The sequence below is a fragment of the Aotus nancymaae genome, unplaced genomic scaffold, assembly GCF_030222135.1.
Source record: "Aotus nancymaae isolate 86718 unplaced genomic scaffold, 86718_ANA_hifiasm-v0.15.2.pri h1tg000020l, whole genome shotgun sequence".
Lineage (NCBI taxonomy): Eukaryota > Metazoa > Chordata > Mammalia > Primates > Aotidae > Aotus > Aotus nancymaae.
In genome coordinates, this window is record NW_026988432.1 from 54,344,939 (window position 1) to 54,356,741 (window position 11,803).

Below are 11,803 nucleotides of genomic sequence, written 5' to 3' on the forward strand. Positions count from 1 at the left end.
CTGCCAGGTTCAAGTGACCCTCCCACCTCAGCCTCCCGAGTAGCTGAGACCACAGGTGTATGCCACCACACCTGGCTAATTTTTGTATATTTTTGTAGAAATGAAGTTTCACCGTATTGCCCAGGGTCTTTAACTCCTGAGTGATCTGCCTGCCTCAGCCTCCCAAAGTGCTGGGATTGCAGGCATGAGCCACTGTGCCTAACCTGTCTTCTAAGTACACACCTACTAATTGCTGCAAAGATACATGCTTTCATTCTAAGTGTGGACTTGGCAAAGAGCCAGATAGTAAATATTTTAGGCTTTGTGATCCACATATAGTTTCTGTCACCTATTCCCCTTTGTTTGTTGTTTTATTTTTAATGAAACTTTACAAATATAAGAACCATTCTTAGCTCATATGCCTTATAAAAATAGGCTGCAGGCTAGACTTGGCCTGCAGGTCATTGTTTGTACCTTACAAAGTAGGCTACAGGCCATATTTGGCCCACAGAACCCATGTCCTGTGGGATCAAACAACCTGATATTGCAATGCCCTTCTAGACCTCTTCTAAATAGTGCATATTCCATAATGTATTGCAAATGAAGTTTCTCAGGCCCACGTCTCCCACTGGCCTAACAGCTCCTCCAGCACGGGAGTTCTTCCTCACTCCTCTTTCCTCGGGGCCATAGCACAGAGAGAATAATCATGAGACATGTTGGTGTGTAAGTCAATACTCAGATATGTGTGTTCTAGAAGGTATTATTTCTCATATTTCAGAACTGGGTGTTACAAAGGTGGCCGTTTTGGGAAACATATACTCTCTACTGAATTACTTTCTCTAGCCAGCTCCTCAGAGGGTATGGACTATGTGTACTGAGATTGGGGAGAAAGGAAGTAGAAGGAGAACAGGCTTTGAAGTCAGAAGACCCCAGTTTAAATCCTAGTCCCACCATTTGCAAGGCATGTGTCATTGGAATGAGTGTCTTTCTGGGCTTCCATTTCCTCATCTGAATAAAGAGGATCATTTACTCCACATAACGGCTCTATCTAAGGGGTCAAAACAATGTTTGCCATATCATAGGTGTTTGGAAGATAGCAGTGACGGTAAAGGTACTAACCCTGGAGACTCCTGCCACAAGATCAAGGAGATCCCAAGAGAGCCCAGAAATGCAGCCTTTGAGCCAAAACATTACTAATTGTCACCAGGCTTGGGCTAGAGCAGTGGGTCTCAACCAAGGGTAATATTTCACCCCACAGGGTATGTGGCAATATCTGGAGACAGTCATTATAGTTGGAATGGGTGATGCTATCATCTGGTGGGTTGTGGCCAGGGAAACTGCTAGACATCCTACATGGCATAGGACAGCCCCACACAACAGAGAATATTCTCTTCCAACATGTCAATAGTCCATAGGCTGAAAAACTCTGGAGTGGAAGAATGAGTTCCCTCATTTGCCCATGACAAGAAAGATTCCGAGAGCCTCTCACAGGGATCTGCAGGGTCCCCTGGGCATGTCACAGACCAGGTCAGTCTTACCTTGAACAACTCTGATCTTGGCCATCCAGGAGGAAACCCAGTGTAGGTATCATCTGAGGAAGGGGTCAGCTCTGGGTACCAGAAAGATGGAATGTTCTGAAGGAAAGGTGGAGGCCAAGGTCACCACCACGTCACCAGATCATCTAGAGCAGAGCAGAGATCTCGTACTAGAGAAAACCATCATTAAGCCCAAATCATAGATACTGGGAGAGGAAAGGCTTGGTCAGAAGCGGTGACCAGGTTTTGCCCTGTCATGAACTTTTACCTCCTCTTCAGGGAATGACAAATGATAAAGTGGCCTTCTACTTTTCTCTTTACAAAAATGAAAAATGAATGTTTAATGAGCTACTGCTTTCTGCTAGACCTCTAACTTTCAGGATGGTTTTCAGCCTGAGCATCTCAGCTTTCCACTTCACTGGCCTCCAAACTCCTCATGGGGAGTGTCTTTTTTTCTCTATAGGAAGAATCCTGATGTTGGAAAGTCTCTGCAGGGATCTGGCACCTGGTTTAGGACGATAACACAAAGATCTCTAAAATTCAATCAACAAAGGTCCAAAGGAACTAGGTTAGAACTTCTTTTTCTGAGTGCTGAATCTTTAAAATTTTGGTAGAGATAAATGTGAAATAATGTAAATAAACCACCTTTCATTCATTTTTCAGAGATTAATTAAGCACCTGTCAATGCCACGCAGTAAGTAAAGGGAGTACAGAAATAAAGACAAACAAGTGAAAGAATGCCTTGGTTTGCGAGGATGACACACGAACAGACAACTACAATTCAGGGCGATGGGTGTTGAGTGTGGGTGCACCTACATCAGGCCGCTGGTCAGAGAGTGAGAGGAGGGGCCTGGAGACTTCCCAGAGGAAAGGAAAGCTGAGCTGAATCCTTTATTTTTCTCCCCTCTTCTTCCATTTTCCTTTTTCGAGCCTTTTCAATATTAGCTCCATTTGCTGGGCAAATTAGTACATACCTCCAAATTCTCTTAAAAGAGTTCCTTAGCAAAAGAAGGAAGGAAAGAAGGAAACCTATGGCAGACCTTGTTGGGTCCCTGCCTACATCAGGGTCCCTTGGCTCCCACCATTGCCATACTGGCAACCCTCACCACCAGCAGCCATAGGTCTCCACATGGGGGACTTTTTTGGTTAAGGGGTCTGCTGGCCTGCAGATAGGGTGGGGCAGGCAGTGCCTGGGGGTTGATGTTCCTGGACTAACCCTGAGCCAGTGGTGAAGAAGACTTCATGGTTCAATGTCCCGGCTTTATTGCTACTAGGGAGAGAGAGCTCTGGATGTGTCCTACACCATCTCCCAGATGTCCCCTACGGGATGGAGCCTCAGCTGCTCACAGCAGTGACTTTCACTGCTACACCACGCTAGTGTACCAAACCTTACAATAGCTTCTCTCCCCATTCCCCGGCTGATTCTGCCACTCAAATCCCAGTCTGAGTCTGCTTTTAGAGAGCCCAGATGAAGGCAAAGCAAGTGCTGAGTAAATATGCTTGTCTCATCCAGGGTTTAACCAGTGTGTACACCTTTGGCAAGATTCTTCACATGTCATAAGAAATAGAATTTTGGCCTTCAAGTAAGCCCATGCAGTTGCAAATGGCTTGAAGAATTAGGGTGCTATCCTGAAATAAGGTCGCTGCCATGCCCAGGTCCCAGGAAGCTCCTCTGGGGCCAGTGGTGCTGATGTGCAGGTTGTAGGGGCCTCTTCCAGTGCACTGTGGGACATTTCCCAGCTGAGGCAGAACCAAACAGACCCAGTCAATGTGCTGGGGCATCGCGGCTGGCACTTCCTAATCCAGCATCACAGCATATGATTCAGATATGACCAACCACAGTAGGTACAATTTTCACTTCCTTCCTCATGTCCCCACTGGCAATCCAAAAGTCACTTATGGCAAGCTTCAAAATCCATGATATTTTTGCAAATGTGTATGTGCATAATGTGTGTGTCTGTGTATGGTGCTTTATGATCTAATGATGCTTTAATTAAGCTGATATTCAAATAAGCTTCAATGCTCAGAGCTCCCTGGAGATGCAGCTTATGGAACAGCAGATGATGGGGAAGGGTAGTCGATGATTAAAACATCACATGGGATAAATGTCAAAACAGAGGCCCCACCCGGGAGAGTTATGAATTGACTGCGCCGCTTCTCATCTCCACCCCCTCAATCATGGCTGATGGGCAGAGGGAAACCATTTTCTGCCATCTGGTTTTTGCAAAAGTCAGGCAGTAAGCTCTTTGGGACAAGGATCTTATCTTGTGTAGTTCAAGAATGAGCACATGGCTGTGTACACTCCACAGCCCTATTAGTACTGAATGCAATCATAAAAATAGCCCAACCATGGAACTTCGATAACATCCCTGCTGTCGGCTCAAACCTAAGTCACTGTGTCTGAAGGGCACTGGGTTCCCCAGGCTGATGCCTTATGTCTTGCAAATGAGCAGCACATCAGCTGATAAGGTGACTGGGCCGTTGTGAAAATCATACAGTAGTTCCTATGATGCTGGAAAAACAGCCGTTAAACCACAACTTATTTTTCCCTTGGTGTTTCATTTTGGCAATGCATTCTTTTCAAATGAGAACAATGCCAAACATTTTGTATGAACTCTTCTAGTCAGCAAGTATGTGAATGACCTCTGTATGGCATGCCAGAAGCAGGGCCAGGAGACGGGAGAGGAAGAGTTGTGGCCGAAGCATGCTGGGCTCAGAACCCTTGCTCTACAGGAAGGAGCCAGCTCAGAGCAGCATCTGGAAGCTGGACATGGACAGAACAACTCACAGGGCGCAGCAAGGTGTCACAGCTCTTCTAGGCTCGCTGGCCCCAGGCCCGCCTCAGACAGAGCTCTATGATTTTCAGAAAAGTGCACAGACTTTAGGTGAAATGCCTCATTGTCTGGGGATCTGGAACTGAATTCTCCTCCAGGACTAGCTATGAAATCACTAGAGGACAACAGGAGAGAGCTCATGGAGTGCTGCGTGTGTTGGTTAGAAATGGACAGATGTGCATGCCATCCTGGGCGCATGTGTCCATTCCACGTAGGAATGGTCATGGGATGAACAGCAGTCTGGCCCTAGAGGCAGACCTGGCACCAGGATTTCCTGAGGAAGAAGTCCCCCTCTTGAGTGAGTAACTTCTTTTCCCAGGCTCTGGGAAATAGCAACAGGCTGCTGCCCTGCAGCCTCTCTGGGTAGCGAGCAGGGCTCGTGGATGCTGGAAGCTGAGCTCTGTGCAGGGCCAGCCCAAGGGCAGTGAGAGGAAAAATCCCAGCAGGAAAGTCATTCCCCAAGACAAGCCCATCCCAGTTCCCAGCCAGCTTCTGGGGCTCCAGCCCTCAGCGCCAACTCCACGTTCGTCTCCGATGGCAGGGAAATCATCCTTCTTAATTCCCAGGGCAAATTGTTCCTAGGAAAGACCAGAATCTCAGGAGGAAATCACATCATCCGCGAGGGGAGAGCCAGTTCCTTTGTACTATTTTTCAGAGCTGCCTTTGGAGCCAATAATCTGTCATTCCTTGAATAAACAAGCACCTTATCATATCACAAACATTTATTTAACCCTTTTCTCTTGCACTTTTACCAGCAGGGAGAAGGAAAGCAGTTAGCAGGGCAGCCAGAGCCCCGTGGCAGAAATGCCAAATTCCCTGAACATTACACCCAATCTGTAAAGTGTCAGCCGGCCCTTTTCTGTGCCTCCATAAAATGCCAGAGCTGGTCACCCAGATTCAAGTACCACATTCCGGCCTCCCACTTCCACATCGTCCCCACCCCCGGCCCCGGCCACGGCCCCGGCCCCGGCCCCAGCCCCGGTATCTCCATTAATACCCTGTGCCCTTTTGCAGACAGGCCCTTAATTCTGTCCAGTGGAGTCTGGACTAATTTGTTAGTTTTCTTAGGGGCTGATGGGGGAAATAGAAAAGGGTGGAGGTACAAGCAAAGAGTGTTTACATTTCTCCTTTTAATGACAATCTACTTGACAGACAGAGCTGTGAGTCCCAGCATTTTGAAATGTGTATGTGTGTGTGATTTTTTCTTTAAAAGAGGCATATTCTTTGACTCTGACATCACAGGAAAATGAAATGAGCAAAGTATGTAAATTTCTCCTAGCTCTCACAAGCTCCATTTTCTCTCGGTGGATGGATTTTGTTTTTCTTTTCTGGTGTTGCTCCCACACAATGGGGCCAAATCTTGTTCAGGACAAAGAAACATATAAATAGAACATGCATGTGGTATGCACGGGAACTCTTGGAGACCCGAGAGAGACTGTTTGGACAGGCGTCTGAGGGCTGCTAGGAGAAACTTGGGGTCTTGGCCTGAAGAGTTTGACAGGCAGTGTCTGTTTGTCCCCAAAGTGACAAGTCACAAATTTCAAAACCGTTCTTATTCTTTGGGAAACACTAGGGAACACTGGAATGGGTACAAATTTAAAATGAGAATGTGAAATATCTTTGTGTGAGTGAGTCAGATGTAGGATGTCAGTCTGCCTAAGAGACTGGATGTGTTTTACAGAGCTGATGGGGTGAACAATGCTAAGTCCTGTGCAGCGTCTCACCCTCTGCATCTGCATCATCTCAGTGGCTTCCAGGTACTCGCTGAAACTTACATCCAATCTGTTTTCCTGTATTATGCATTTGCAATTGTTTCTGTGTCAATCATCCTCCAACCAAACCCTCGCCTCTTAAAACTGCATACTACAGCTCTAGCCAAAAAGACTTTTATCAGCGCAAGTTTGAACGAGCTAATGTGTGCAGACCCTGAGTGGTTATTTTTGTTTCCAAGTCTGGACATAGAATCACTTGTTTGATTTCCTGCTGGGTTATATCAAGTGGTTTAACATGTAAATCTCTGATAAGGAAACCGACTAATTTATGTAGGTTGCCCATCTGAATTACTGTCAGGATTGCCTTAATTTTTTCTGCTTCCTTTACTTCTTTACTTTTTCTCAGTCATTGTTACCATTACCAGGACTGTCAAGTACAACCTTATTCAGTATATGGTTAGAAAATGTTCTTACTAAAATTAAAAAAAAAAAAAAAACCTCTCTGCATTCCTGAAGTGTGTGTGGGAGTTCTGTTGGTTTGGATGTCTGTTCTTTACAACCCGGATTCAAAATAAATATGCCTCTCAGACTCCATCACATCCTTGACAATCTGAAGATTGTTCATTTGTTTTAATTAAAAATTTAAAAAGTGAGAAATGATCTGAACTACTTTTATTTTATTGCTGTTCCTTAACCAGCCTCACCCCACTTCAGCTGAGGGAGCTTCCCTAACCTCTAAATTGAAATCCCACAAGCTGCTTGAGCACTATATTCTAGAACCTACTCTGGCTATAACATGAAGTAAGTTGATCCCTGTGGGTTTTTCCATGCGATAGCTTGATCAAAGCTACTGGTTCCCACCCAACCCTGGCCAAAGGAACACCCAATTGAAGTACCATCCTGCAAGAAAACACCTCCATAAGAACCAAAAGTCAGGTGAGTGATCACAGTACCTGCATTTAACATCATAGCAAGGAAAGAAGCACCAAAGGGAGAAGGAAAGACAGTGTTGAATTGCTGACACCACCCTGTCCCCATCCCCTGGCAGCAGCTGTGTGGCAAGGATTGAGAACCAAATAATTGTTAATCCTATGTCCAAATACACAGACTGGGATGGTGTCTTAGTCTGTTCACGCTGTTATAACAAAATACCACAGACTAATTTATAAACAACAGAAATTTATTTCCCACAGTTCTGGAAGCTGGGAAGTCCAAGACTGAAATGCTGGCAGATTCTGTGTCTGGTAAGGGCTGCTCTCCGCTTCCAAGACGGCATCTTGTTGTTGTGTCCTCACCTGGTGAAAGAGATGGAAGGGCAAAAGGGGCCTAACTGGTTTTCTCCAGCCCTTTTATAAGCCACTAATCCCATCTATAAGGGCAGAGCCCTCATGGCCTAGTGGCCTCCTAAAGGGCCCACCTCTTAACGTGGTTGCCTTGGGGATAACATTTCAACATGAATTTTGGAAGGGACACAAACATTCAAGCCATAGTAGGAAGACTGATTCAACGTAAACCTGTATAGTAGTCACCCTTATCTGCAATTCCACTTTCCTAGATTGCAGTTATCTTCAGTCATCCATGGTCCAAAAATATTAAATGAAAAATTCCAGAATCCATAAACAATCCATAAATTTTAAATTACATTCCATTCTGAGCAGCATGATGAAATCTCTCACCATCCTGCCCAGGTGATGAATCATGCCTTTGTCTAGAATATCCACACTGTAGACACTCTCCACCCTTAGTCACTTAGTATTCATCTCAGTTCTCACGTGGAAAAAGATGTATATGGAGGGTCAGTAGTACTCCAGGTTCAGGCATCCACTGGGGGTCTTGGAACATATCCCCTTTGGAAAAGAGGCACCACTATAACCAATATCTGATGCTATTCTCACACCAAGCTGGTAAACTTGGTCTAAACAAAGTCCCAAGCTGCCCCCAGACTTGTGAGCTAGGACCCTTGTCTAGGAACAATCTTTAGTGACCCAAAGTCAAAGCCTGGGTATCCCATTGACTGGGCACAGAGGTAGAACCCATCTATTCTGGAACATGGACCTCTAGCCAGGTAGGGCTTTGCTTCTTTATTAGGTGCCTTGAGGAATGTGGGGTCACCATTGAGGAATGGGGCAGGAGGGTCCTTCATGCCTCTCCCTACACCCCACTTCCACCACAGGCTTCTCCTGCTGCCCCTACAACTGCCTCACTCTCTCAGAAGCCTCACACTTCTGAAGAGTTTTAAGACAAGACAGTGTGAGACTAAATGCAAACTGGCTTCAAAAATGACCATTGTTTATATCCACTGGGAATCCTTAAAGACCTTTCCCTCCCCTCCCTTCTCCCAACAGTAAACTTTAAGCACTTTTATCCACAGAGACTGAAGACAAAGTACCATGTCTGGCTTCTCTTTTCTTTTCCAGCCGGCCCACTTGCCTGTCTGGCTTCTTCCATTATTGGATGCTCTTCATCGTGGCTCCTTGCCAATGTACAGATGTAAATTATTGTCTGATTATTAAAAGAAAAAAATAAAACACAAAAAAGCACACATGCCATCAGTATTAATGACCATAGAGCTGTCTGCATAAGGTGAGGTCTGTGGTCCTGAGCAGACCACAAGCCATCAGCCCCTTCTGCTCCAGGAACTTGCGCTTTTCTCCTAGGTTTTATAAAAAAACAAATTTAGGCAAACACAACAGGCTAAGAAAGGAGCACCACTGTGCCCTTGAAACTTTGCTGAGCAGCCTCCAGTGGCAAGCTTTGTCTGCACCTCCTCCTAGTGAAGTTCACGATCTTTTGACCTCCTCAGAACTCCTGCCTCATAGTGTCTTCCTCAGCCTGGTAGCCAGAGACCTTGTGTTTGGTCTTCTTTGTCCTCAAGAAGACACTTCTAGCCACACTGAAGCACTGCTAGCTTACTGGAGAGGTGAGAGCACTGGGAGGAGAGTCAGAGGCTGGCTTCCCTCCTACCCTTGCTGATTGGTTGCATGACCCTGGGCGAGTTTCTGCTCCCTGCTCAGTATCCTTGCCTAGACACATTCCTTCCATTTTTCCTTAAGCAAATATTTATTTAGCTCCTACTCTGTGCTAGACACTGAAACAGGACAAACAAGGTCCTTGCCCTCATGGAGTATATGGAACAGCAAGAGGAAGTTAAAAGAAATTAAAAGAAGACACTGAGCATCCTTATAGCTCCAGCAACCTTCAAATATGTCACTGAGAATAGCCTAATGTGCTGTGCTTCTGATTCATTGGGCATCAAAGTCTTTAACTAAAGATGTGGGGTTCTTGTACGGATTTTTAGGCATCAGCTTCACAGAATAAGTAATAAGGAGGCTTTCGTGACCCTGAAATCCCTCCCTCAATGGATACCTGCTACACTTCTCTCCTGAGAGCAGGTATCTGCAGCCGTCATCCCACTTGCTACTTTAATTGGAGGAATTTTCAGAAACAGCAGCCAAGCATGACACAACATCAGCCTGTAGCTCCACCCTTCAGTAGAACTGTTATTTTTAGGCCTCTCCTCTCTTGTCACAAGCATCTACATACTTCCCTGGGTGACTCATGTTTGTGGATAGCACCATGGACATGTGACTTTTTCAATGTGGGGCTGGCTTGTTTTGACAAACCCACTCTCCATTCCATCTCTACTTGCTACACTGAGAATACTGTAGTGTGGAAAAACTGTGGGACTTCCAGTGCCCCTCAAATACGTGCCATGCAGCAGGAAAACTACTCCCAAAGAAGCCGGGAGAAAGCTGTGCATGAGCCAATGAGTTACCAGTCATAAAATTGAACATATTATTTCCATACTGCTTTGCTCCACATTCATATCCATATGACTTGACCCCAGAGTTTCAAGCACAGTAAAATGCTCTTATTCGTTTTGGGGCCGTGTTACCATGCATCAAGCTGATATCCTGAAAAATCACACCTTGCATGGCTGTTAGACACTTGTGTAAGAAGCACGGTCTCAAAACAGCATATAATGAAATTATAGTGTTTCTAGAAGGTGTTGGGCAAGAATCATCCAATTCTATCAGAATTTGTGGTGCTTTTTTTTTTTGGTAATAGAAAAAAATATTTCTGAATCTATATTTCAGGCAATATGACAAAAAGGACAGAAACACTGCCACATGGACCCAGGTCAGTGGTCTATCCATGTGGGGCCAGGAGTGAGAGATGAAGATTCCCTTTCAGATTCAGTGAGTGACTCCTTTCGTCATAAATCCTTTTGGTAGTGTCATGCCACGCCCCTCTCTGACTGCCCGGACACCCACTTTTTGTTTGTATATTGGTTGGTTTGTTTTGTTACTTCTGGTCTTCAGTGATCTCAGGCTCTTTCTCATCACAACATATCCTCAAGTGCCATTCTCTCTGCCTGAAATATATTCACCCTGGAAAATATTCTTCACTGGATAACTCATTCTGGTCTTAGATTAAAGGTCTTTTCTCCAGAGAAGCTCTGTCAGCCCCTTTGGGGGAAGGTGGATTTCTCTGTTTTTTCTTTCATAGCATCCCGTATTTTTCCATTGTAGCCCTTCTCACAGCAGTATTTAAATGATTATTTGTTAAACTGACTTGCTGAATACCTATCTTTCCCACCAGATTTCAAACTTCATGAAGGCAAGCCTTCTTTATTCGCATCTGCTGTTCCAGTGTCCAGCACAACACTTTGCATGTAGGAGTATTTTTCTCAAAACCTGTGTCGATTTGGTAAGTATCCTTTTCCTTCAAATTCACATAGGAAAGGGGTCAACTGAAAAGCAGTGTGGCCCATTCCCTGTTATATAAACATGTGTGTTGCATTGCAGAAGCAGAAAGAAAGCAGTAAGTGTTTCTGCCAGGAATCACATGAGGTGAACCTCAACAGAAATGGAACATTTGAGCAGGCCTTGAGGTAGGAATAGGAGTTCAGGTGAAAAGACTGGAAAGAGGAATTCTGAGAAGATTTGATACAAAAAGAGACAGATATGAACACATGGAATGAATTCCAGGGAAGGCACAGCAGTCAATTGTGGTAGAATAGAGCATGACTGTAGAGAAGTATGGGAAAGGGATCTGAAAAAATGCTGACATCTTTTATTCTAGAGACTTTCTATTTGAAGCAAACTGAAATCAAACTTCAAATACATGAACATCAAATCATGAGTTTGTGATCTAGAAAGTTCTCTCTAGTGGCAGAATGACAGATAGATTGGAGTGAGGAGTTTGTGAAAATAGTTTGGAAGGCCACCTGCAGTGCTCCTGGCAAGAGGTGACCTGGCCCTAAACTCAGGCAGGTGGCTGGCATGGCGCAAGGGACAGATGCAAGAGAGATGGTGGCAGTACAACCTAGAGGGCTTAGTATGTGTTACAGTTTGGCTGTGTCCCCACCCAAATCTCATCTTGGATTGTAGCTCCCAAAATTCCCATGTGTTGTGGGAGGGACCAAGTGGGAGACAAGTGAATCACGGGGATGGTTTCCCCATCACTGTTCTTGTGGTAGTGAATAGGTCTCATGAGATCTGATGGTTTTACAAGGGGAAACCCTTTTGCTTGGCTCTCATTATCTCTTTGCTGGCCACCATGTAAGATGTGCCTTTCACCTTCAGCCATGATTGCAAGGTCTCCCCAGCCAAGATTGCAAGGTCTCCCCAGCCAAGTGGAACTGTGTGTAAGTCCATTGAACCTATTTTTCTTTATAAATTACTAAGTCTCAGGTATGTATCAGCAGTGTGAAAAAGGACTAATAATACACTATGATTAG

General features: G+C 45.0%; 1 long non-coding RNA gene across 1 annotated transcript; it reads left to right on the forward strand.

Annotated features, from left to right (window-relative positions):
• The first annotated feature begins 7,250 nt into the window (after positions 1 to 7,250).
• LOC135276069 (uncharacterized) lies at positions 7,251 to 10,747 on the forward strand. The gene is made up of 3 exons (XR_010343636.1): positions 7,251 to 7,304; positions 10,158 to 10,259; positions 10,663 to 10,747. It is a non-coding gene; the product is annotated as an uncharacterized LOC135276069 (long non-coding RNA).
• Positions 10,748 to 11,803: the final 1,056 nt, after the last annotated feature.